The sequence below is a fragment of the Protopterus annectens genome, chromosome 7.part0 (genome assembly GCF_019279795.1).
Source record: "Protopterus annectens isolate FY-2018-M chromosome 7.part0, PAN1.0, whole genome shotgun sequence".
NCBI classification, from domain to species: domain Eukaryota; kingdom Metazoa; phylum Chordata; order Ceratodontiformes; family Protopteridae; genus Protopterus; species Protopterus annectens.
In genome coordinates, this window is record NC_056739.1 from 547,951,002 (window position 1) to 547,974,723 (window position 23,722).

The following is a 23,722-nucleotide window of genomic DNA, read 5'->3' on the forward strand; positions in this document are numbered from 1 at the left end:
CCTCATACAACCTCATTGGGGTATTCTTTTATGGTGTATTTGCTTGCAACTACTGTTTTTTGATTATATTGCATTTGCTTTATTACATAAATTCATGTTTTGCCTTCCTTCTGGGGGCACCTGACATCTGGGGCAAGAAAAACTGAAGAAAATGGCGTTGGCTGGTTCTTTTATACCCCTGTCACACTGACGTCAGGGAAGAAGCGACGACAACCGACGCCGGACCTAGACTTTGGAATTCGGCTGACCGAGGACCCGCCTGACGGCAGGAAAACCCATCTGTTATGACTGCAGCTGTATTAGCACTCGAACATCTACATTTATGGTAGGTAGAAAACTGTACTTTACCTACCAAAGTAGCTATTTGCAAATGCGTAGCTCATACGAAACAACAGGACAGAATTTCAAAAGGTAATGCGAGAGCTGATGCAGCTGCAAAGCAAGCAGCTTCAGACTCAGAAACTTTTCTTCTAGATGAGGAATTACAACCCTCTGAAATTTTTGATCTAGAAATGTTAAAAACAATGCAGACGCTTACTGCAAAAGCAGAAAAACAAAAATGGGAAAGACGAGGAGCAATCCTTGAAAACGGACTGTACATCTCTAAAGAAAAAAAAACAATTTTGCCGTCTAATCTGTTTAGATATGCAGCTTTGTTGAGCCATGGGCAGTGCCATGTCTCAACAGGGGGGATTGGTACAGTTAGTAAACTGAATATTCCAAACGTATGGATTTACAAATTATGCAAAAAAATTTTGTGCGGCATGTCATGTTTGTAATAAACATCATGCACAAGGGGCATTAAAACCTAAACAAGGGAGTTTTCCTACACCGCCATATCTGTTTCATACCATTTGTATGGATTTTATAGAATTGAACAAATGTGATAACAAAAAGTACTGCCTTGTCATTGTAGATATGTTTTCTAAATGGGTGGAAGCCTTTCTGACTAAAAACCCGGATGCAACAACTGTGGCAAAAGCCCTCATAAAGGAGATTATTCCTAGATTCGGCATAAAAGGAAGGATTTATAGTGACAATGGCACACATTTTGTGAACCAAACCATACAGCAGTTGGGATGTTTCTTTGGGATTTCCCTGAAGAACCATTGTGCTTATCACCCTCAGTCTGCAGGACTGGTGGAGAGGCACAATGGAGTCCTTAAAAATAAACTTAGAAAGTTAGTGAGACACAGAAGAACTGGGTGTACTGTCTGCCTCTGGCACTGCTGAGTATGTGAACAGTTCCAAATGCAAAGGGTTTAACTCCTTTTGAAATGGTGTTTGGGAGGGCATATTATGTACCTCAGTGGAAAGCTCTCATGCCTGCAGAACAGGTGGCTGATAGTTCACTAGCTAGTTATATGAGGAAACTGTTAACAAATAAATCTCTTTTGCAGTTTAACTCTGTTTCAGATAAAGAACAGACAAGACCATTGGAAGCGATTCTAGCCCCAGGCACGTGGGTCTGGGTGAAGGTAACAAAGAGGAAGAATTGGGCAAGCCCAAAGTGGGAAGGACCATACCAGGTATTATTGGCAACGCCTACTGCGGTCAGAGTAGCTGAGAGGACTTCCTGGATTCATTTGACGCATTGTAAACCGGTAAAGAACTTTCAACTTGATAAGAACATTGTAACTGTTACACAACAAGAACAAAATGACCAAGAATAGAGCAAATAGAAATGCGGAGCAACCTCAAAAATGTTGCATAATCATCTTATTGATTGTACACTTATTAACTGTACTAGTGAAAATTTTCTTTTTGTTGTGGTTTTTCCTTTTTTCAACCACACAAGTAAAGTTGGATAAACGTGATGAATCACCCATAGACTGGCATCCAAACTTTAACACGTACCTAGCAATTAAACGTGTATATGCTGAGACTTTAAACATTTCAAACTGCTGGATTTGTACAGCTATACCAACAGCATATGGGGAACTGCTAATGTCCGCTATTCCTTTTAGGATCAATGAGACTTGGGAAAATCTGCTTTTTGACACTACAACTGTGAGATCACAGGATAAAATAGCATTGTATTTACCTATTACACAAAAGGGGACTGTGTGTTTTTATAAAAACGATGCTCTCCAGGTGGGCTGGAGTAACTGTAACATAACAATATCTTATAAATGTTATATTAAGACTAGTAGTGGGAATAATGTTTGCAATACTAACTATGATTCATATTTAAACTCAATGAAAATGACATTGAATGAAATACAAAGAAATCCTGTTTTGTTTAAACAATTGTCAATCATAGATAAGAAAATGTTTCATGCAGGGCGAGTGCGTATTAGCAATAAAGTTGAAAACTGTTATTTTGTGTGTGGGAAAAGGGCGTACAAATAGCTACCTGAGAATTGGTCCGGCAGTTGTTTTTTGGGTTACCTGGTTCCGGCCATATGACACACTGCAGAATTGCCTCTGGGAAAAATACGGAACGTAAGAGATGTTACCAAGAAAACTGAAGATCCAATTGAGAAACCTGTGAATCCAGTAGGGCGAATTGAAGCAAGCTGGAAAGACCATAACTCCGTGAAGGACAAAGACAAATTGACACATATGGACTTGAGTGATGCTGTTATATCTTGGGCAGGTATACTCCCAGTATACGGCACAGTAAAACCGATTTAGGAGCTGAGAAAACTGTTGAAACTTCTTGAAGTAATGAGTAATGCAACTTTTTCTGCTCTCGAATTAGTGACTGATGAACTAAATGCCATGAGAACTGTTGTGTTGCAAAATCGTATGGCTCTCGACTTCACCCTGGCGGTGAGAGGTGGTACGTGCCCACTGATAAAAGAGGAGTGCTGTTCTTATATACCAGACAATAAGCATGAAATTAATAACCATCTGGAGGTGATTCAGCAAGTGTCGGCCATGACCAAACCAGGCCCAAACCCACTGATGGACTTTTTCCAGAATTTGTTTGGGGGGTGGGGTACCATCCTAATGAATATTCTGATTGCCATTTGTGTAGGTTTACTCCTATTGGGAGCATGTATTTGTTGTGGAATTCCCTGCATGAAAAGATTAATTAAAGATTTCATAGATATGTCTGTCTTTGAAACCCTGTATCAAGACATTGAACTTGAAAAACTGGTTCCAAATGAAATTCTTTCTGAAGTCTAAACTGAATGACTCTCCTAACTGCAAGTCCTAAGTGGAAGAGGTTAGGAGAAGAAATAAAACTGGTTATGCTTTTGAGAATAGAATAAAAAGTATTAACAGGGGGGAAAATGTTAGAAAAATATGTATTAATGTATATGTTTAGTGCTTATTAGAAGCAAAGAAGGGATTAATACATTTTTATTCTATTAATGTTATGACAAGAAAAATGAATTCATATGAAACTGCAGTGTGCTTTCTGCAAGTTGGCCTCTGACCCTGGCAGCTGCTAGCACAGCAAAAGTTAATGTTTATGCTTTCCACAAGTGATTATCTGCTGGGTCAGGAAATTAAAGTGTAAAATAATGAGAATCTTCTGCTCTATCCTGCTTGAACAATTGGCCTTGTACATGTTCCTAGATAACGCACAGCTGCAAGGAAGAAGTGATACAGTTGGTTAGAGAAATGTATTGAGAATTGTATCTGCTATTGTGCTCGAATTAGCTTAGAACCTTGAGTGGCAACTTTCATAAAAGGACATTATAACTAACCAGGTGGCTAGCAAGGCCACGTTGTTTACCAAAATTCTTTTTTAAGCAAAATGTAGTATCAGCACCTCTGATGAATAGAATATTGTAAGCTAAAATGATGTAAAATAACTTGTGACTGACCACGTCAGTCTGGTAGGCAATGGCTAACAAGAAAGACTATAAAAGTTGTGTACTTCCTGTTTTATTCAGACAAAATTCTGTACTGGTACGTTTTTTGCCTCCTGGTGTATACTAGTAAAGTACCTGAACCTGAACCTCCTGTGTATTGATCTTTTTATTACAGTATTTTTCATTTAACAATTAGAGAACCAAGTATTTTCCTTTATGTTTTTTTTTTTTACACATAGATGAGCCTTGTGTACTTTCCTGTCTGTAGCAGTCTCTGAAAAAAAAAAAACAGAATTAGTCAACTTTGTGTTTTAGAATGCACTTCGACTTTTTATTTTGATATTCTTTCAGTTTAATAGTTATTTTCCTGCTTATGAGTTAATTGGCACATTCTTTTGAAATAATCTGATCTTTTGCAGTTCATATATTTTTCACATTTCAAAGAGCAAGCATTCTTTTTCAGATAGTTACTCATGCAGTTTCTGTACAGACATTGCTTTCTTTTAAGCTCATAATTTCTGATAAATATGTTACTGTCCCTCCTTTTAGCATGTTGCTATATTTATTTTTTTAAATATTTGCCTTTGTTTATTGGGATTGTCCAGCTGGGTACAAAACTCCTTTGTCAGTGTAGGCTGGGGTTGAAATGCTCCATCACATTTACAATAAGAAGAGGGAATACCATTTAAATTTTAAGCATTTATGTAGTGTTACAGTTGCAAATAATTCACTGTAATGCAACACTTATTTAACAATGCAGCAACAATTACAGTTACTTAGCTTTACAACTTGATATAAAACAGTAAACGTAAATGTCATTAATGACAGAAGAGACAAGTACCAACATAATTAAGAAGAAGAAATACAGTATGGGTCAGCTAGATTTAGTAAGGATGGTTTATTTTGTAATAGTAAGAAAGTGGAAAGGGTGATACACAGTACAAAAACAAAGGTTCATAAGTGTTTACTAGGTTAATGACCACTGTGGCCTTTATAAGCCTATTCAAGCATTACAATTATATCCCAGAAGTTTATGTACCTCAGAGGTTATTTTAAGGGCTATATGTAAACTACAGCAAGATCTACAGGCTGCCTCTGTCCATTAGAGTCAAAGGGGTGTATTTCTGGTTCCCCATCCACTGATCTAGGTTTCTCTTGAATAGGGTTAGGGAAAGCTCTGCTTCACATGGATGGGAAGCCTGTTCCAAAGAAGGGGAATTCCCTGAGACACATACTTGTCCCTCCAATGTGTCCTATTTATGTCACAAGCAAAGTTTAAATCTCTAGATTGATTAATTTTGATGCTATTCAATTTGTGGATAAGCAAAAGGTCCATCAAAGTGGGGTTCAAGGATGCCTTGAGTGCCAGGCATAGAATGTCTCTCAACAATCTGTAGGCAACAGACTATAGAGCTGGGGCTTTGAGGTGATCTGCTTAGGACATGCTGTTTAGCCTGCAATCTTTTTATGAAGATCCTCTGTGGACGTTTCAGTTGTTGCAGGTGCCTGGTTGGCTATATATACCATAGGGAGCATTGTACCCATTGATGGGCATAATGAGGACCAAATACAGTGGAATGATGACTTCCTTGGGCCTAGATGCCATGAGCTTGCATAAATTTATTTCCTTACTGCTTTAGACACATGTTGGTTAAAAGCCAGGTTACTAGCCACATACTTACCCAAATCCCTGACTACTGGTTCTTTTCTTAGAGGTTCATTATCAATGAGGTGATTTCCTATGGAGGCTGACTTCCCAAATGGTACTATTATGCATTTCTTGGCATTGAGTCTTATGCTGTGGCTTTAGCACAAATCATTTGTTTATGTTAGTCCCTCTTATAGAATGTTAGTGTCTTGGAGGGGATTCTATGACTGCTCTTAGTTTGCAATCATCTGCACACTTGGTTAGCCAGAGGCCCTTGACACTGGCATTGTCTTCAAGAACTAGATGCCAAAAAGGAGTAGACTCAGCACAGAGACCTGAGTGACTCTGCTAAGGGTCGGCCACTTTATGAAGGTGATCTCCCCTATCTTAACATCTTAGGTCCTATCTGAGAGCCAGCATGTAACATAGGGGTTTATGCTTATATCCACAAATTTCTTTATAATGCCTACATGGGATATTGTATCAAATGTCCTAGCCAGGTCAAAGTAGGTATTATGCACAATTTTGTCCTCATCCATTTCCTTGGTGACCTTCTCAGAGAAGTCCACCATGTTGAGTATGCATGATCTTCACTTGATGAAACCAAACTGGGTTGGATCCAACATATATAAAGTTTTCTATGTCGTTAATCATTTCCATGATAATTCTTTCCATGGCTTTGCACATGAGACTAGTCAGCCTTATTGGTCTGTAGTTCCTGGGGTGTAGTGATGGCCCACCCTTGTACAGAGGAATGACTGTTGCAGTTCTACTTTCATGTGGCACAAAGCCTGTCTGGAGACTATGGTTAAACAGTGTCGCCAGTGGTTCCGACAAATCTTTTGGTCTATTTAAGAGGCATCCTAGGGTATTATCAGGGCCCATTGATGTAGTGCTTTTGGCCGTAGAGAGTGCATCTAAGACCTGTTCCCTACTGAGAGTTTGGGGAGTTGTTCAATGGTATTTCCTGTGGGGTGACTGGCAAGAGAGGAGGGTACAATTACTGAAGCTGAATTTGTCAGCCAGCAGATTTGCTAAATCTCCCGATTACATTTTGGGGTCTCCACTTAACATCAGTTCTAAACACTGCTGTGTGCTACCTTTGAGGTTTTGGACATAGCTAAAGAAAATGTTGTGGTTGTATTTTAGCTATCTTTACCTCAAATGGGGCTTTAGTAGGCTTAATTTGCCATAATAGCTATTTGTTTAGATTGGCAGGAGTGTTTTTATCATGCTGGGCATAGCACTTCCTAATCTTGGCTATGATTTTTTTTTTTTTTTTGCTGTACAACCTGTTTATGTTTGGATTCCACCAGAGTAGTTTTTTTTTTTTTGAGTTAGTACTGGGCATATTTCAGGTAGGCACAGGACAGCTGTCTCTATCCAATTATTGACATGATTGTACAGGGCTCTGTGAAAAATTCCACACAGGCAGCTGTCTTGGGGGTTAACATTTTGACAGGTTATCATTTAGTAGTAGGAAATTTGCCTCAAAATAGTTCCTAAATGTTACCGAGTAAACCAAGGGTCAAAGAATTGATTTATATTACAGAGGAGACAACGTTGTGGTCTGACCTCACCAAAGAGGGCACTAAACTGTTGTGGGGGGATGGTACAATGTTCTCCCAAGTTTGTGAGTACCAAGTTAAGTATGTTTGCACCCCTAGTGAGCATACAGATTATCAGGTCCAAGGTGTTTGTGTTTACAAAGTCCATATGACAAGTCTGGGGCTGTGTAAGTATTTGTACTTTATATTGGGCCCATTAAATATGATATTGCATTGAATGGTAAGGGATTCCAGTAAGTCTAAGTATGAGTTATGGGTTTCAAGGATATGACATGGGACTTTGTTTATGGAAATCTGGACATGGAGAAGCTCAAGCAAATTGCCATGTTTGACTACTCTGGAGGAGGGTTTGTTTTTGATAGAAATTGAAACACTTTCACCTTTGGTCCCTGACTGCACAGTAGCCGGCCTGAATGTGTGGAAGACATTGTAGCCTGCACTGTCAGGGTGTTCTCCGTGGCTTTAAACCCTGTCTCAATAGCAGCACAGATGTCCCATTCTCCAGGGTGAGGAGAGCCTGGAGAGAGAGTGGGGTTTCTTGTTTAGGCTCCTAGCATTGAGCAGCAACACCCTTAGACTTCTTTGGGTTGGTTTTGCTAAGTCGGAAGGTTTCTCAGTTTAGTATTGCCTAAAAAAGGCACTATGAGGGAGGACAGTGTTTTAACCAATATTCAAAAGCCTTTAGAGGACAGCTGCAGACTGTCCTCAGCAAATCAATTTGGTCTGTTAACCACATCCTTCCATGATAACAAATACTGCAGACTCTTGAATGACACCAGAAACTAAGCCAGTTATTGAAGTCTGTCATCTTTTGTTCACATTGCAGCATCATCCTTGGTGAAGGTAGAACGCTGCTCAATGCTAGGCACATATGTGCCTGGGACACACACTCTGAGAGCTCCATAATACCTCTCTTCATATAGTGCAGGGAGATAAGTCTCAGGTTATTTACACCCACATGGACTATGACTTAGTCATACTGGTACTTGTCTAATGACCTGAGTGCATGGGTGGTTTGATGTGTCCTGCCCCTTGATAGACAGCTAACCATGATTTTCTCCTTGTTCAGTCTGGTGAGCAGGACATCTGTATGTCTCACAATGGAGTCTCCTATGATTAAAGTATTGGGTAGTGTGTTGGCTTGCCTTATGGGCTTTGTAGTTGAGACTCCAGAGGATGTGGTTGTGTATGTTGTATTGGGTATTGTTTTGGTGGACTGATTTGGGGGTTGCTGAATATTCTTTTTTGTAGGATGAATGTCTAGGAGGGTCTTTGGGGTTTAAGGATGTTACTTTTAAGTGTCCCAGCATGTGATGTTATATGTGTTGGACTGGTGCTATATGTGGTGGGACTAATGCTTACATTAATGACAACCTAATTGTTATTTTGAGTGTTTCATGTGACACTCTTGCCTCCAATGATATTGTGTAATGACATCTCTTGCATACTGTATCTATTTCTCTAACAATTAGCTGGTTGCCAGTAAAAATAAGAGAATTCCTACATTATCTCAGGATGCCCATATCTATCAAGCTGCCATCTGAGAAACTGGGAAAATGCCCATCCATGATGTCAGGTCTTTTGTTAGGCGATCTACAAAGGGGAAGTACAGCAGATGAAGTCAGGCACTGGGAACGTAGAAACTATAACTATGTTATGTATGACTGCATTTGTGTGGCAGTGTTCCTCAATGCACAAACAAGTTTCTCTTTGTGCAACTGAGTCCTAGGGGAAGTTTTATGGAAAAAATTGAGTTTTTAAATGCCTGTATCTATAAAAGGTGCTGCTAAATGTCACTGTGTGATGAGCAGCTGAATTTATAGTCCCAGAAAAGTAACTAAACCAACTAAAAACTCATTAGTTAATGAAATGTTCTCACTTTAAGCCTCCCTACAGTGGATATAAAAAGTGTAGACACCCCTGTTAAAATGCCAGGCTTTTGTGATATAAAAAATGAGACCACAATAAATCATTTCAAAATGTTTCCCACATTTAATGTGACCTATAACCTGTACAATTCAATTGAAAAACAAACAATCTATTAGGGGAAAAAATATAAAAAATAAAAAAGTACAATAAGCTGGTTGCATAAGTGTGCACACCCTTAAACTAATACTTTGTTGAAGCACCTTTTGATTTAATTACAGCATTCAGTCTTCTTGGATAGGAGTCTATCAGCATGGCACATTGACTTGGCAATATTTGCCCACTCTTCCTTGCAAAAGCGCTATAAATCTTTCAGATTGCAAGGGCATCTCTTGTGCACAGCCCTCTTCAGGTCACCCCACATATTTTCTATTAGATTTAGGTCTGGGCTCTGGGTGGGCCACTACAAAACTTTAATTATCATCTGGTGAAGGCATTCTTTTGTTGATTTGGATGTATGCTTAGGGTCATTGTCATGTTGAAAGGTGAAATTCCTCTTCATCTTCAGCTTTCTAGCACACACCTGAAGGTTTTGTGCCAAAAGTGACTGGTATTTGGAACTGTTCATAATTCCCTCCACCTTGACTAAAGCCCCAGTTCCAGCCGAAGAAAAGCAACCCCAAAACATGATACTGCCATCACCATGCTTCACCATGGGGATGGTTTTCTTTTGGTGATGCAAAGTGTTGTTTTTGCGCCAAACGTACCTTTTGGAATTGTGGCCAAAAAGTTCAACCTTGGTCTCATCAGACCATAACACATTTTCCCACATGCTTTTGGGAGACTTGATGTATTGTTTTGCAAATTTTAGCTGGGCCTGGATGTTTTTCTGTGTAAGAAAAAGCTTCCACCTTGCAACCCTACCCCATAGTCCAGACATATGGAGAATACAGGAGATTATTGCCACATGTAGTATAGAACCAGTACTTGCCAGAAATTCCTGCAGCTCCTTCAGTGTTGCTATAAGTTTCTTGGCAGCCTCCCTGACCAGTTTTCATCTTGTCTTTTCATCAGTTTTGGAGGGATGTCCAGTTCTTTGCAACATCACTATTGTCCCATATTTTTTCCACTTTTTGCTGACTGTCTTCAATGTGTTCCATGGTATATCCAATGCAGTGGAATTTTTTTTGTACCCTTCTGAAACCTTTCAACAATGAGATCTCTTTGATGCTTTGTAAGCTCTCTGTGAACCATGACTTTTGCTGTAGCAGGCAACTGAGTAAATGTCAGGAAAATCCTACTAGGACAACTGAACTTTATTTGGGGTTAATCAGTCTCTTTGATTGATGGCAGGTGTGTACCCAAGAAGACTGAATGCTGTAATTAAATCAAAAGGTGCTTCAACAAAGTATTAGTTTAAGGGTGTGCATACACAACAAAGTATTAGTTTAAGGGTGTGCACACTTATGCAACCAGCGTATTGTACGATTTTTATATTTTTTCCCCTAACAGATGTGTTTGTTTTCAATTGAATTGTACAGGTTATGGGTGAGCATTAAAGGTGGGAAAAGTTTTGAAATTATTTATTGTGGTCTCATTTTTTATATCACAAAAACTTGACATTTTAACAGGGGTGTGTACACTTTTTATATCCACTGTCTGTGTTTCCTAAATCAGCAAAGAACACCAGCATGAACCAACTTCCAAAGACCCCACTCGGACCAAATAAACTTAGCATTTTCATTCACTTTAATAATGTGAACTTCATCAGAAAAGTTTTCTGATGAAGTTCACATTATTAAAGTGAATGAAAGCGCTAAGTTTATTTGATCCGAGTGTGGTCTTTGGAAGCTGGTTCATGCTGGTGTTCTTTTTTGGTTTTTGAACTGTTGGATTTTTCAAGTTCTATTTGTTTCCTAAATCAGACCAATCAAGTTACCTTTCTACTGCCATTATAACTGCAGTCCCAGTCTTTTTTTAACACCTTTATTGAGTTATCACTTAAGACATTGGCAGGCAAACATACATTTATATAAAAGAACATATTCACACTTACAAAATGTTATACATCACATATATTCTTTCATACAATTACCATCAATCCGACATTACATAAATTGATCAATTCCTGCCCTCCCTTAAACCTCACTTCTCCCCTAAAGCATTATTCTACATGTATTGTTCCCACAATTTCCATTTTTTCTATGTAATTTGCTCCTACCCTTTTCTAAAGATCACAGTTCCAGTTCTTTTACCTTTGGCTACAATACTCCCTACTTAAATACAGTTGCTTCAGACTTTTCATTTTCTAGTAATTGCTTTTTGGCAACCCTGAGAAGGCCTTGCTGTGTCTATGTAATTCAGACCCATATCCTAGTGCAAAAAATAATTTCCTTAGTTACACCCATTTGCTCACCCGATATTTCTGTAGGGAATTTTTAAACTCTGCCAACTTATTACACTCCCAAATTATATATGTTCACAGTTATCTCTTTCTTCCCCATCATACCTCCATTAGTTGTCATCTACCTGAGAAAAAATTCTTTGGAGTATGCTTGGGGTATAAAAATACCCATGAAAACACTTCCAAGTAAAACTCATCTTCAGGACTTTGTTGCATATTTGGGAGCCATACATATGTCCTCCTTTTGGATCGCTTATCCAGTCTCTTTTCAATCTTTTCAAACCTCCTTTGATTGATTCCTACAGTTATTGTGAAATATTTTATATGCTGTACTAATTATCACTTTTTAACAGCAGCCTCTGTTCTACATTCAACTAAAAACTCTATCAGAGTAGGTCTATTACTTAGGATTATCCTGTCCCTTTCTCTTTGCCCATACTCTGATATCAGTCCTTGACAGGGAAGGAAGTCTCTAACATTCAGTCCAAGTGTGTTCTTGGCCTATTCCCATTCTATTATTTCTCTCCTATAGTTGTTTGCTCTGAATACCACGGATACTTTGCTAGTTTTTTCCAGTAAATTCCAATCCCCTTTCATCTATTCTTTATACCTCTAATTGCAATCATCCCTATCATCATAACCTCCTTTCTATATTCTTGTGTTGCCTTTGTTCTCAGAATACTTTCTGCTCTTTTATGAATATATTGTGTTGTTGTTGATTGCTGCTGTTATTCTCCTTAAGGATCTGCATCCAAAATGCCACTTTCTCCTTATTTCTTAAACCCCCCCACTTCACCATCATCCCGTTCCATTTTGAATTATAGCTTTCTGCTTGTGTTATATATATGAGCCTTAATTCTATAGCTCTAAAATATCCCTTCAAATAATGTAATCCTACACCAACTTGTTCTATTAGAAGGATCAACATATTCCAGTTTACCCATGCCCTCTTCACCTCCCAGATACAATCCTTCAACAGGGGTGGCTCGTCCTATCGGACTGCCGGACTGCAGCCCTCCCACCTAGAAAACAAACAAAAAAAATCTGTAAAACAATTCACGAGTCCCAATCTACTACGCATGCACAGACAACTCAGACTGCCTTTATCAGCAGTCCGGATATGGAGAAAGAGGTACCCAGCAATCATTGGGGTGTGTGTGTGTGTGTGTGTGTGTGTGTGTGTGTGAAATGCCTCAGTTACTATATACTGGTGGCTAGAGAGAACAAATGGTGGTAGGTAGAGATACTCAGGCTTGAACCCTGTACCTTGTATGCAGGTGTTAAGGACCTGAATTCCCTACCCACCACCATTTGTAAAAAAAAATTGCAGATTTTTGCCTCATATTTGATCTGATCTGCTCCTCATAATATCTGTGGTTTCTTTTTTTTTCCAATAATAATTCTTTATTATTTTTCAACTTATTGATTCAAAGATTTGAACAGAAAAAGAAAAGAAAAAAAAACAGGTACTTTCCAAACAATGCTTCTAACCACAATTCTACAACATATGTACACTATTTACATGAATGCTTCCATCATTTAACAAAAAGGAATAGAGAAGAACATATGAAGAATATTATCAGTAGGTCTAATATCTTGTAATAGTATAATTTCTGATAACATTTTGATTTTATAGTATATATGTCCAGGGGTTTAGCTGGGCTCGGAACATTAAGCCAGTAAAATATTAAAAATTTGTTCCCATATCTTCAGATTATTTATATTTTTGCTATGGTCATTGATTAATAATTTGTGAGCTAATATATGTTTTATCACTAACATCTTGAAGTTGTCCCATGAAGTTTGAGATGGATTCAACCAATTTGTAGCTATGTAGGGTTTCATTAACAAAAAGATATTTATAAGTATGGTCATTTGGGATCTAGATAAATAGTTTGGAGGGATATGTAATATCATAAATTCCCAAGAAAGTGTTGAATTTTGATAACCCATCTTTTGGAGTTGAAGTTTTAAAGAATTTCAAAGTTTATATATACATTTACAGCTCCAGAACATGTGAAGGAGGTCAGCAGTTTGATCTTTACAGTATGGGCATTAAGGAGAATTTTTAGAGTTAAATTTATGCAAGCTAAGTCGTGTATAGTAAGCATTATTAAGTATCATGAGTTGGGTAAATGTTAACTTTTGAAGAGAAATTGATTTTACTGTTAAATTAATTGCTTTTATTATTTTACTTTCTTCAATCAATGGTATTTTTTCTTTCCAATAATTTGACAAAATGACTTGATTTTGATATTTAAAGTATTTTATCAGTTTACATGTAGATGTTATAAATTTGGTATCTTGTAGAAGGGCTTGCCATAGATTTGTACATTTCACTAAATCCTCATCGTTAATGCTAAAATCTTTAAAGTAGCTTATGGATATTTCTTTAATCTGTCTCAATATGACTAAATATGAATTGGGAAGATTCATTTCCTGTCTTAATTCATGAGTCGAACATTTGAGATATGCGTACATATCAAAAAGAGTTAAATTGATTATAAGTGGAAATTTTTTTAGATCTATTAGTTGATTATTAATTCTCAGGTTAGGATTCCTATGAAAAGGTTGGAAGGTCATCATATGTTGGATAATATTTAATGATCTAAAGAGATTTTGTAATAATGTTATATTTATTTTAATGTGTTCCATTATAGCATATGATTTAAACGTGTCTTTTCCTAGGAAAGGTAATGATTTAGGATTAATATTCAGACTTACAACATGTTTGTAATACAGTTTTAACCAAATTGGTGACCATTTATTACTACGTGTATCGTAATTAGCAATTCTTAAAATTCTATTAGAATTTATTATTAAATAGTATGTTTCAAAGTTGGGTAAGTCTAAACCCCCTCTATTTTTCGGGGTCATCAATTTGTCGTATGATATTCTGGTTTTCTTTGGTTCCCATATAAATTTAGCAGATTCCGTGTGAATTTGTTTAAAGAACTTCTTAGGGATTAGAACTTGAGTAGATCTGAAGATATATAATAATCTGGGTAATACGTTCATTTTAATAATTGAGACCTTCGCTAGTGGTGGTAATTTCAAATTATTCCATCTCCTTAAGTCAGATAGAATGTGATCCCAATTTAGTTTAATGTTATTGATATAAAAGTCTTTATTATCTGTGGAAAATGTAATACCTAAATATTTACTCTTTTCTTCAGATTTTACTTGCCCTATCAATGGTAAAAGTGAAAAGGGTTTTGGAGTTTTTAAAGGGAATAAATTGTTTTTTTTAAGGTTTATTTTATAGTTAGATATTACTGCATAGTCCTCAACCACTTTTAATAGTTTTTGGGAATCTGAAACTGGTGTTGTACAGTATATATTAAGATCATCTGCAAAAGCAGCCATAGAAATCTTAGTACCATAAAGTATTGGGGCATTATGGTATATATTTTGTTTAATGTGTAATAATAAAGGTTCTAGATATAAATTAAATAATAGGGGGGATAAAGGACAGCCTTAGCGGGTTCCATTTTTAATTTGAATCCTTTTAGAAAAGTTTTTATTGATATATAAAGATGTATAAGGATTATTATATAATATTTGTAATATTGGGATAAACTCGTGAGGTATGTTAAAATATGGTAAAATATCAAATAGAAACTTTATGCTAACTTTATCAAAGGCCTTTTGTGCATCAATAATAAGTGCATACATATTTAAATTCCTTTGATTGGTATACGAGATTAATGTATGAAGTGTTAAAGTATTGTCAGTGGTTTGTCTAGCAGTTAAAAAACCAGCTTGTTCATTAGATATTATTAAATTCGTTATCTTCTTCAATCTATTAGCTAGTATAGAAGTCAGGATTTTCGTATCTATATTTAAAAGTGAAATGGGCCTATAATTATCTGGGTTTCTAGAATCCGAATTTTCTTTAGGTATAAGAATTGTTTTGGAAGCATTAAAGTGAGGGTCATTAATTTTATTATTGATTATATAATTAAACGTATATGATAGTATTTTACCAAAAGTATTACCTAAACAGCAACAATTTTCTAAAACTCTGTGGTAAGACCATCTGGGCCCGACGCTTTATTGGATTTCAACTTTTTAATTGTATTTATTATTTCTTCAGTGGAAATTGGTTTAATTAAATCTTTCTGGGAGTTATCTATTTTCGGGAAATTATGTTTTTGTAGAAAGTCATTATTAATCATATTTGTAAGTGATTCATCTTGCTCACCATAAATTTGGGAGTATATCGATTCAAAGATATTTATAATATCCTCAGATTTTGTGTATAGTTTGTTCTTGAAAGGTATTTCTGGAATTTGAGGGGGTGGTTTAGATTGGTTAATAATCCTTGCTAATGCCCTTGATGGCGTTTGAATATGGTTAGCATATCTTGCAAGCATTTTATTTTCATGAACTGTCAACCTGTTATTTTGAATCAAGAAAAGGTCTTTCTGACATTTTAATAATTCCGTTTCTGTTTGTCTGTTATGATTCTGGATTATATCCTGATCTAGTGTTTTAATTTTAGTCTCTAACATTTGTATATCTCTGAGTTGGATTTTTTTATAGTACGAGGCTTTTTGAAGAAAAATCCCTCTTACCTGAGCTTTAGTTACCGCCCATTCAATATCAGGTGCATGTTGCTGTTTAGTTAATTTAACTAGTAGGGAATTGAGAATGTCTTGAATTTCTTGGATTATTTCTTCTTTATTTAACAAGTTTGGATTTAGAGACCAATTATAGCCCCTATGTGGTAGACTGTTTCTAAGGTCTTTAGTAAAATTTAATGTAATCTTAGAGTGATCAGATAGATAATGAGCTTGAATAGTTACTAAGGGATCAAGATTAATCAGTGTTTCTGAAATTTAAAAAAATCTATTCTAGACCACATTTTATGACAAGTTGAATAAAATGTGAAATTATTTGTGTTAAGAGGATTGTTAACATATTTAAAGGGATCATATAATTTAAAGTCATACTTAATTTCTCTTAGTGCTAATACTGCTTGACTATTAAATGACCTTTGTGGACTTGATTTATCCAATTTAGGATTCTGATAGGCATTCCAGTCCCCTCCTATAATTATATAGTGATTATTATATTGGTTTAAAACAGGATAGAGTGATGCTATGAAAGAGTGTTAATTATTACATGGTGCATATATGTTGAGAAGTATAATGAGTTTATCGTAAAGAGTAGAAGAAAGAATCACATAGCACCATCTTCCCTCTTTATCAATTTTAGAATCTAGTATTTTTTCTTGGTATTGATTTCTAATAATTATCGCGACCCCCGCACTATTAGTTTTGCCTTCCGAGGCTATAATTTCTCTTATCCATTTTTTCTTTTTAATATCAGACCATTGTTCATTGGTCAAATGAGTTTCTTGAATTAATATAAAACATGCTTTAGCTTGCAGAAATAAATGGAGAAATAATTTCCTCTTTTTCAAGTTCTGGAACCCTTTAGTATTCCATGAATCTATTTCCCACATTCCAAAAACCTTACTTTGCGTAAGTATTCTATAAAATGGAGAAAATATAATAAATTTGGTTGAATTTTAGACATATGTACTCTATGAAAGCATTCTTGAAATCCCGTCCCATACCAGTGCCTACCCACTATACCCCTGGACCAGGACATATATAGGTCTTTAACGTAGTAAAACACTATAAAGATTAATAAGATTGACACGTATATTATGCAAGTTAAAATATATAAAATAGGTAACATATAAAAAACCTATATAATCTACAACTATGTCTACAAAGCCTAACCTATACATTCCCTATTGAACACTACTATTCATCTACATCTCTTGCTCTGTTTAATTGAATGAGTCAGAGAAAAAACATAATAAGAAAAATATGAGTATTATCACTCATCTCGATTAAGCTTGCAATGTCTACTTTAATAGTAATATTTTAGTATATCACTAGAAAAATGTTCCCAGATTAACGAAACCGTTATGTTCATGAAATATACCACAAACTAGTTTAACCTCGATTATATGTGTACCTACATTTAAACCTAGAATCCAATATGGGACACTAACATCAGGTATAGATATATTAAGCAACCTGGATTTGATCGAAAATGTCTTTCTATTATTTGAAGTAAAGACGATACAAATTTTTGTAAATCAGACCTAAATAGGTAAATAAACATGTATATAGAGAGAGATTCAATAGCCTAGTCCCTACTAATCTTAAGTCATTAAACAAGTCATCATTATTTATGCCTTTTCAGAAAAATCAAGTTTAACAAAAAACTTATTTAAAACTGAAGAAAGTTATATCAATAAATAACAAAAGGATTTAGCTTTCAACCTTTGGACACCAAAGCTTCCATAATTATAAAGCTATATAACATATACCTGGTGTCATATATACCACTAATATATGTTAAAAATATTTTAAATGGTCCTATCTGCTACATTGGTAAGACAGAAATCGACAACACTGCTTCATACTACTATACACTATAAGAATATTATGTGTAACAAAATAGCTATAAACATATGATAATTTCTTAGAAAGATTAAATAATCTCTTACGTTGTACTCTAAAACCTAAAGAAAAGTGTAACATCAAAATTTATCAACTATCTCAGTGTGCTTAACCACAAGATTATCATACTATTGTTCAGTAAATTCCATATTTAGTAATATATATGTAAGTGATTTCTATTGAGGGTCTTAATAAACTGGATTAGATTTTTAAAAAAGTTAAATCAATATAAGTGAAACATGCTTGTCAACTGGTTCCGTATATTACGTATATACTGCTTGGAACCTCAGCAATAGTAGTTTACTAATCATTAGTACAATATCTGTTTTACCCTAAGGAATGTTCCATGCTTACAGTTATGCCCCTATATATTTACACAGGTTATGCACTTACTTGGTTCTGGGTCTAATAACTGTGAGTTTATGTGCTTATTACATTAAAAGAAACTTCAATTACAGTTTATTTTATCTTGTCCAGTCCTAGAAACTGTTTTTCAGATTTCCGAACGTCCATACCGGCTGATGACTTCGCGATGGGGGACTCCTTAAGAAGCCGGACTCCCAGAAGCGCCACATCAAAAAACGCACCCTCTGAGGCAGCAAAAGCATTTCCGCTTCATTCGTGAAGTAGTTTAACTTCGTGAAGGCTGTAAATCGTCGGAAGTACCTCTCGGACACCAAACAGCTGAAAACAAAGTCCTTATCTGATCAAACAATGGCCTAATAGGAGAAAATAGCAAACAAAGGGAAACCAAGACCTCGACTTGTAGCAGGAGGAAAATCCGACCTCGGATGTCATGCACTTCTCATCAGAAGACCAGACTAGCTCTCTGAAGCAGGCAAACTCTTGAAAACCACCAAAAAGGTACATGTAGCTTCTTTTTTTTGTTGTAACAGAATATCTAGACCCATCAACTGTAAATATTAATGTATTTGGGTACTTCATTTGAAATTTTATTTGTTTTTCGATAAGAAACTTACAGTAAGGGGATAGTGATTGTCTGGCTTGTCTAATTTGCAAAGGCAAGTCTTGAGCCAAAGAAATTCTGTTATTTTTCCACAGAATGGAGCCTCCATTTTTCTTTACCATTAATAATATATTGTTGACATCTTGAAAGTTAAGAATTTTAACATAAACAGGTCTTGGTATATTCAAAGCTTGAGATTCTCTCATGGCTCTGTGGGCTCTCTCTATTATTATTTGTTTTGCAGTTTCAGAGTCATTGAATAATGTTGTAAGTATTTGTGTAATAGATGGGATTAGATCATTATATTGTACAGATTCTGGTATACCTCTGATGATTATATTGTTTCTCCTGGATCTCGCCTCCAGATCAATAATTTTAGCTTGTATAGATTGAATGTCCAGATCCTGTGCATCAGCTTTTTTGGCAAGGAATGTTAATCTGTCTTCATTCTCAGTGATTCTAGCTTCAGTTTTATCCATTCTTTTGAGCATTTGGCTACAGGAAATTCCAAAGGCTTGGACTTGATTAGATAGTTCTTTCAAAGCTTCTTGAATAGGAAGTAAAGCAGCTTTTATATCTTCCATGTTTGCCAGTTGGTCTGGTTTATTTTTATTCCCTGGTTTTGGATGTTCCTGTTGTTTAGTTATTTTCTGTCTTTTCGAATTTAAATCTTTCTCCTGTGATAGAAGTTCTGAAAGTTTAGTTTTTGTAGTTGATGTGTCCATATTTTTGTCTTCTTTCGACATTATAGATCAGTGCTGAAGCTGCTGTAGCTTGATTGTAGATAGGCCAACTGTTCTGAGCACACGGTTCCTTTGTTTAAGACTCTCTTCAAAGTCAGTTAATCTGATATAATCCTGATAGATTTATTAATTTTCCAGGTTCTTTCACCTCTTGTAGGATACTTATGTGAAGTTAAAGTTGTTCTTGTCCAAAATTATAGTTAAATAGATCGTGATATAGCCTCTGGGTTAAATTTTCCTCTGTTTATATGAAGAGCTGTAGATTAGCAGTGTTTACAGAATGGCAGCCATCTTTGAATTCCCATATCTGTGGTTTCTAAATGTTGCAATGCTTGATATTTGATGGTGCAGTGGTAGCATTGTTGCCTTACAGCTGCAGGTTCTCAGGTTTGATTCTTGGCTGGGATGCCTTCTGTGTGGGGTCTGCATCTTCTCCCTGTGTTTGTGTGAGTTTGCTTTTGTGTCCTCCCATGTTACAAAGACATGTCTGCATTATTTCTTCCTGGGCCTCTGCTGAAAATTGTTTTTTTTTTTTTTTGTTCCAACTCAGATTGTCCTGATTAACAAATGTTAAATAAAATTGTCAGGCATTTGAATTTCAGACTTCAGGTTTCTGAATGTTTAATTGCTTACATATTTGATGGTGCAGTGGTAGCATTGTTGCCTCACAGCTATAGGTTTTCTGGTTTGATTCTTGGATGTGGTGCCTTCTGTATGGAGTCTGCATCTTATCCCTGTGTTTGTGTGGATTTGCTCTGGTGTCCTGCCATTTTACAAAGACATGTGCCTGCAGTATTTCTCCCTGGGCCTCTCCTGAAAATTGTTTTTGTTCCAGCAGAAGTAAAATTGACAGGCATTTGAATTTCAGACTTCATATTCTTCAGAAAATACATAGTAACACAACCTTTTATTCTAGCAATTTTCTAAGTTTATAAGATGAATATTTGAAATTTGTCCTTATTTATGGGACTGTATTACCCCATTATTGTCTTTGTCCAGGTTTTTTATGCTAAGGTTGACAGCTGTGGCAAGAACTGAATTCACTGAATATGTTTGAGGGCTGTATTCCCTCATTACTGGGTTTGTCCAGGTGTTTTGTGCTAAGAGGTTGACAGCTATGGTGAGAACTGAATTCATTAAATGGTAGCCGTTTAAGTTTCAGTCTTCCTCTCTTTCACAAAGCAGCTGAGTTGGTGTAGTGGTATGTTGCTCTGTTTTGCACAGGGACCTTGGCAGTAAAATGTATGGTGGTAACACAACATTTTTCTTTCACAAAGCAGGTGATTTGGCATAGTGGTATGTTGCTCTGACTCTTTTGCACAGGGACATTGGTAGTAAAATGTATGGTGGTAACACAGCATTTTTCTTTCACAAAGCAGCTGATTTGGCATAGTGGTATGTTGCTCTGACTCTTTTGCACAGGGACCTTGGCAGTAAAATGTATGGTGGTAACACAGCATTTTATTCTAGCAACTTTCCAAGATTATACAAACAATGTTTAATGTGTCCCTGGTTTTTGGCCTTTTGACCCCCCCCCCCCAATAAATTTGGCTTTTTCCAGGTTTCTTGTGCTGTGAAGTTGAGATGCAATTGAGTAGATTTTACAAGGAGTTGAGAGCTGCAGGGGAAGAGCAGTTTAGTGCTGCTTATGCTAAGTCAGCTTGCATTGTTAATAGCACAACAGGTTGTGTACGTGCTTCTGATGTAGAAGGTTGTTGGTTCTACTCCCACAAGGGGTGAATGCTGCCGTACTGAAAAAGTTAAGATACTAACTATGAGCCTGTTATCAGTTTGCCATCCATTTCCTATTGCAATATTACTAGCTTATCATTTTTAATGTAATATAGGCAGTTTATTCCTCAGGGGCATCAGACACTTTATTTTTTGATGAAACCATGAAATATAAAGGTGTTTGCTAGCAGCAACCTCTTCATTAGTTACAGATTTATTTAATGTGGAATTATTTAGATGACTTTTTTACTTCTTCAGAGATTGTGCATATTTACTGATAATGGTGGACTGTAGAATTGTGCATATTTACTGATAATGGTGGACTGTAGAAGTTTGAGTAGACTTTTATGATGGAAATGTTCTGAACTGGGCAGTTTTGTCATTATGGGTGCATGCATTTTGTTTCATTGTTTACTGGAAAAATGTTCAAAACAATAGGAAGGTGTATCAAAGAGTACATGTATGTTTCATATGCAAGGGGCCTATGATTTGAAAACAGCCCAGAATTAATCTTTATCTGCCACTGGTCAAATGTATTTTCTTTGAATGTGTGTTTCAATGCTGTTTCAATGAATGTGAGTTTCAAGGGCAGAGAAGTTTTAATGCTAAGTTTGTTTAGCAGATGTCTTAGTGTTTGTGTTGTAAAATGCAAAATAAAACTTTCAAATGAAGTCCAAATCATCATAGAAGTAAATCAGTATGCACGATAGTGTTTATGGTAAATGGAGTGAAATAGCCAAGTAATGGATCATTGGAATGGCTGCAGGGGGAGGCTCCATTCGACCATGATTTTGTGAGGGGGAAGGGCGGCAAACTTAAAGACAGCCGCAGCTGGACTATACCTCCCAACTGTCCAGATTTTCAAAGAATGAATAGATTTTTGCTTCTTATTTTTGGTTTGTTCCTCATAAAATTTGTGGTTTTCTGGCAAATCATTTAGGAATTATGTCACTAAATAATGACTCACTGAGTTTCAGACTTCATAACCTTCAGAAAAAATGCATGCTAAAGTAAGACCTGTTCTATCAACTGTCTCAGTTTATACAATAGCAATTTTTAGTACTGTTTACATGTTCCTCCAATATATTTGGGTTGGCCTTGTCCAGATTTATTGCATTAACAGGTTGAGAGGTACATGCAAATAAATTGCTTTATAGAATTAGGCATAGCCAAACCTCTCAACTGTCCCTAATTTTGGCTCAAAATGTTGCTCTTCCCCCTAATAATCCCTCCGCAAAATAGCAATTTTGGAAGAAAACACGGAGGGTTTACAATTAAGAAATAACTGTAATAATCAGAGTTATAGATTACTTTTATTTCAGAAATGCATGTAGATTATTTTATTTTGTCAGCTGCTCAAGTTAGCAGTACTAATATTAAAGTGTCCCTTCTTTGACAGGTTCCCAGCTGTATTGTGTGGCTATTTTATATTTTTACATCAACTTTTTGGTCCATTTTTCATAAAATTGTGTTTTTTTGGCAAATTAGTGACAAATCATTAAAGACTGAAGTTAGAAAATAATGACAGACATTTGAGTTTCAGATTTCATACCATTCAGAAAATTCATACTAATGCAAGAACTATTCTATTATCTTTCTAAGTTTATAAGAGCAATATTTTAAAAATTGTCCTTATTTTTGGGCCTTTGTCCCACTTCTTTGTATGGCTTTGTCCAGATTTCTTGCTCTGAGGTTGAGAGGTATGACAAATGTGTCAGGGCCATCACAGTCAGCCAGAGACATTTCAAATTGTGACATACTTGTTGCACCCCACTCCCCCATGTAGTGACTCTGGATGTGTCGAAGCAAGGCAAGGAGTAGTTATGCAGTGTAAATGTGCAGAGTATCCCCCCTCATCCAAGGTAGACACAAGTACTAAAGTGGCTTTTCATCTGTCCTTGATTTTTGCAGAATGGTCTGGTTTCTGTCATATTTTTTGTACTGTTGATTTTAGCTTATTACTCAAAGTGCCTGTTGCTCTGTGTTTAAGTAGCAATACTTTAATGACCATCAGGTAAGCTTGGCTGAGATCGTAAGATGCAAGTAAGCTTTAATAAGCATACTGTTAAAGAATTGCCAACATTGAAAGTCTTTCTGTTGTTGGCATGTAGAGAATACTTAACTAGATAATGTATAAGCCTTGGGTATTGAAATGCATATGACAGTATTTGTAATAAAGGACAGGATTACATTATTTTAAGAAGCTCATTACACTTGGAGACTTACAGTCATCTCTGCAGGCTTTACCCGTAAACTAAACAGAATGCCAATCGTGTGGTCCATAACCTGTACAGTAATCCTTTTAAGCAATGCATCTTGAGCTTATTTCTTGTTTGCTTTTCATTTTTTTACTTTGATCATGTTTTCCCCATGAAACAAGTAGATAGTTGTCAGGCAGCAGGTCTTTTTTTGGATAAGAAACATTTTTACAAGTGGAGGCATCAGAGATTTCTACTTTCAGCATGTTACTTGGTACTTTAATAAAGCTGAAGAACTGCAGTGCAAGAAGTGGTTTGAGTTGAGTGCTGCTTGTTTTTCTT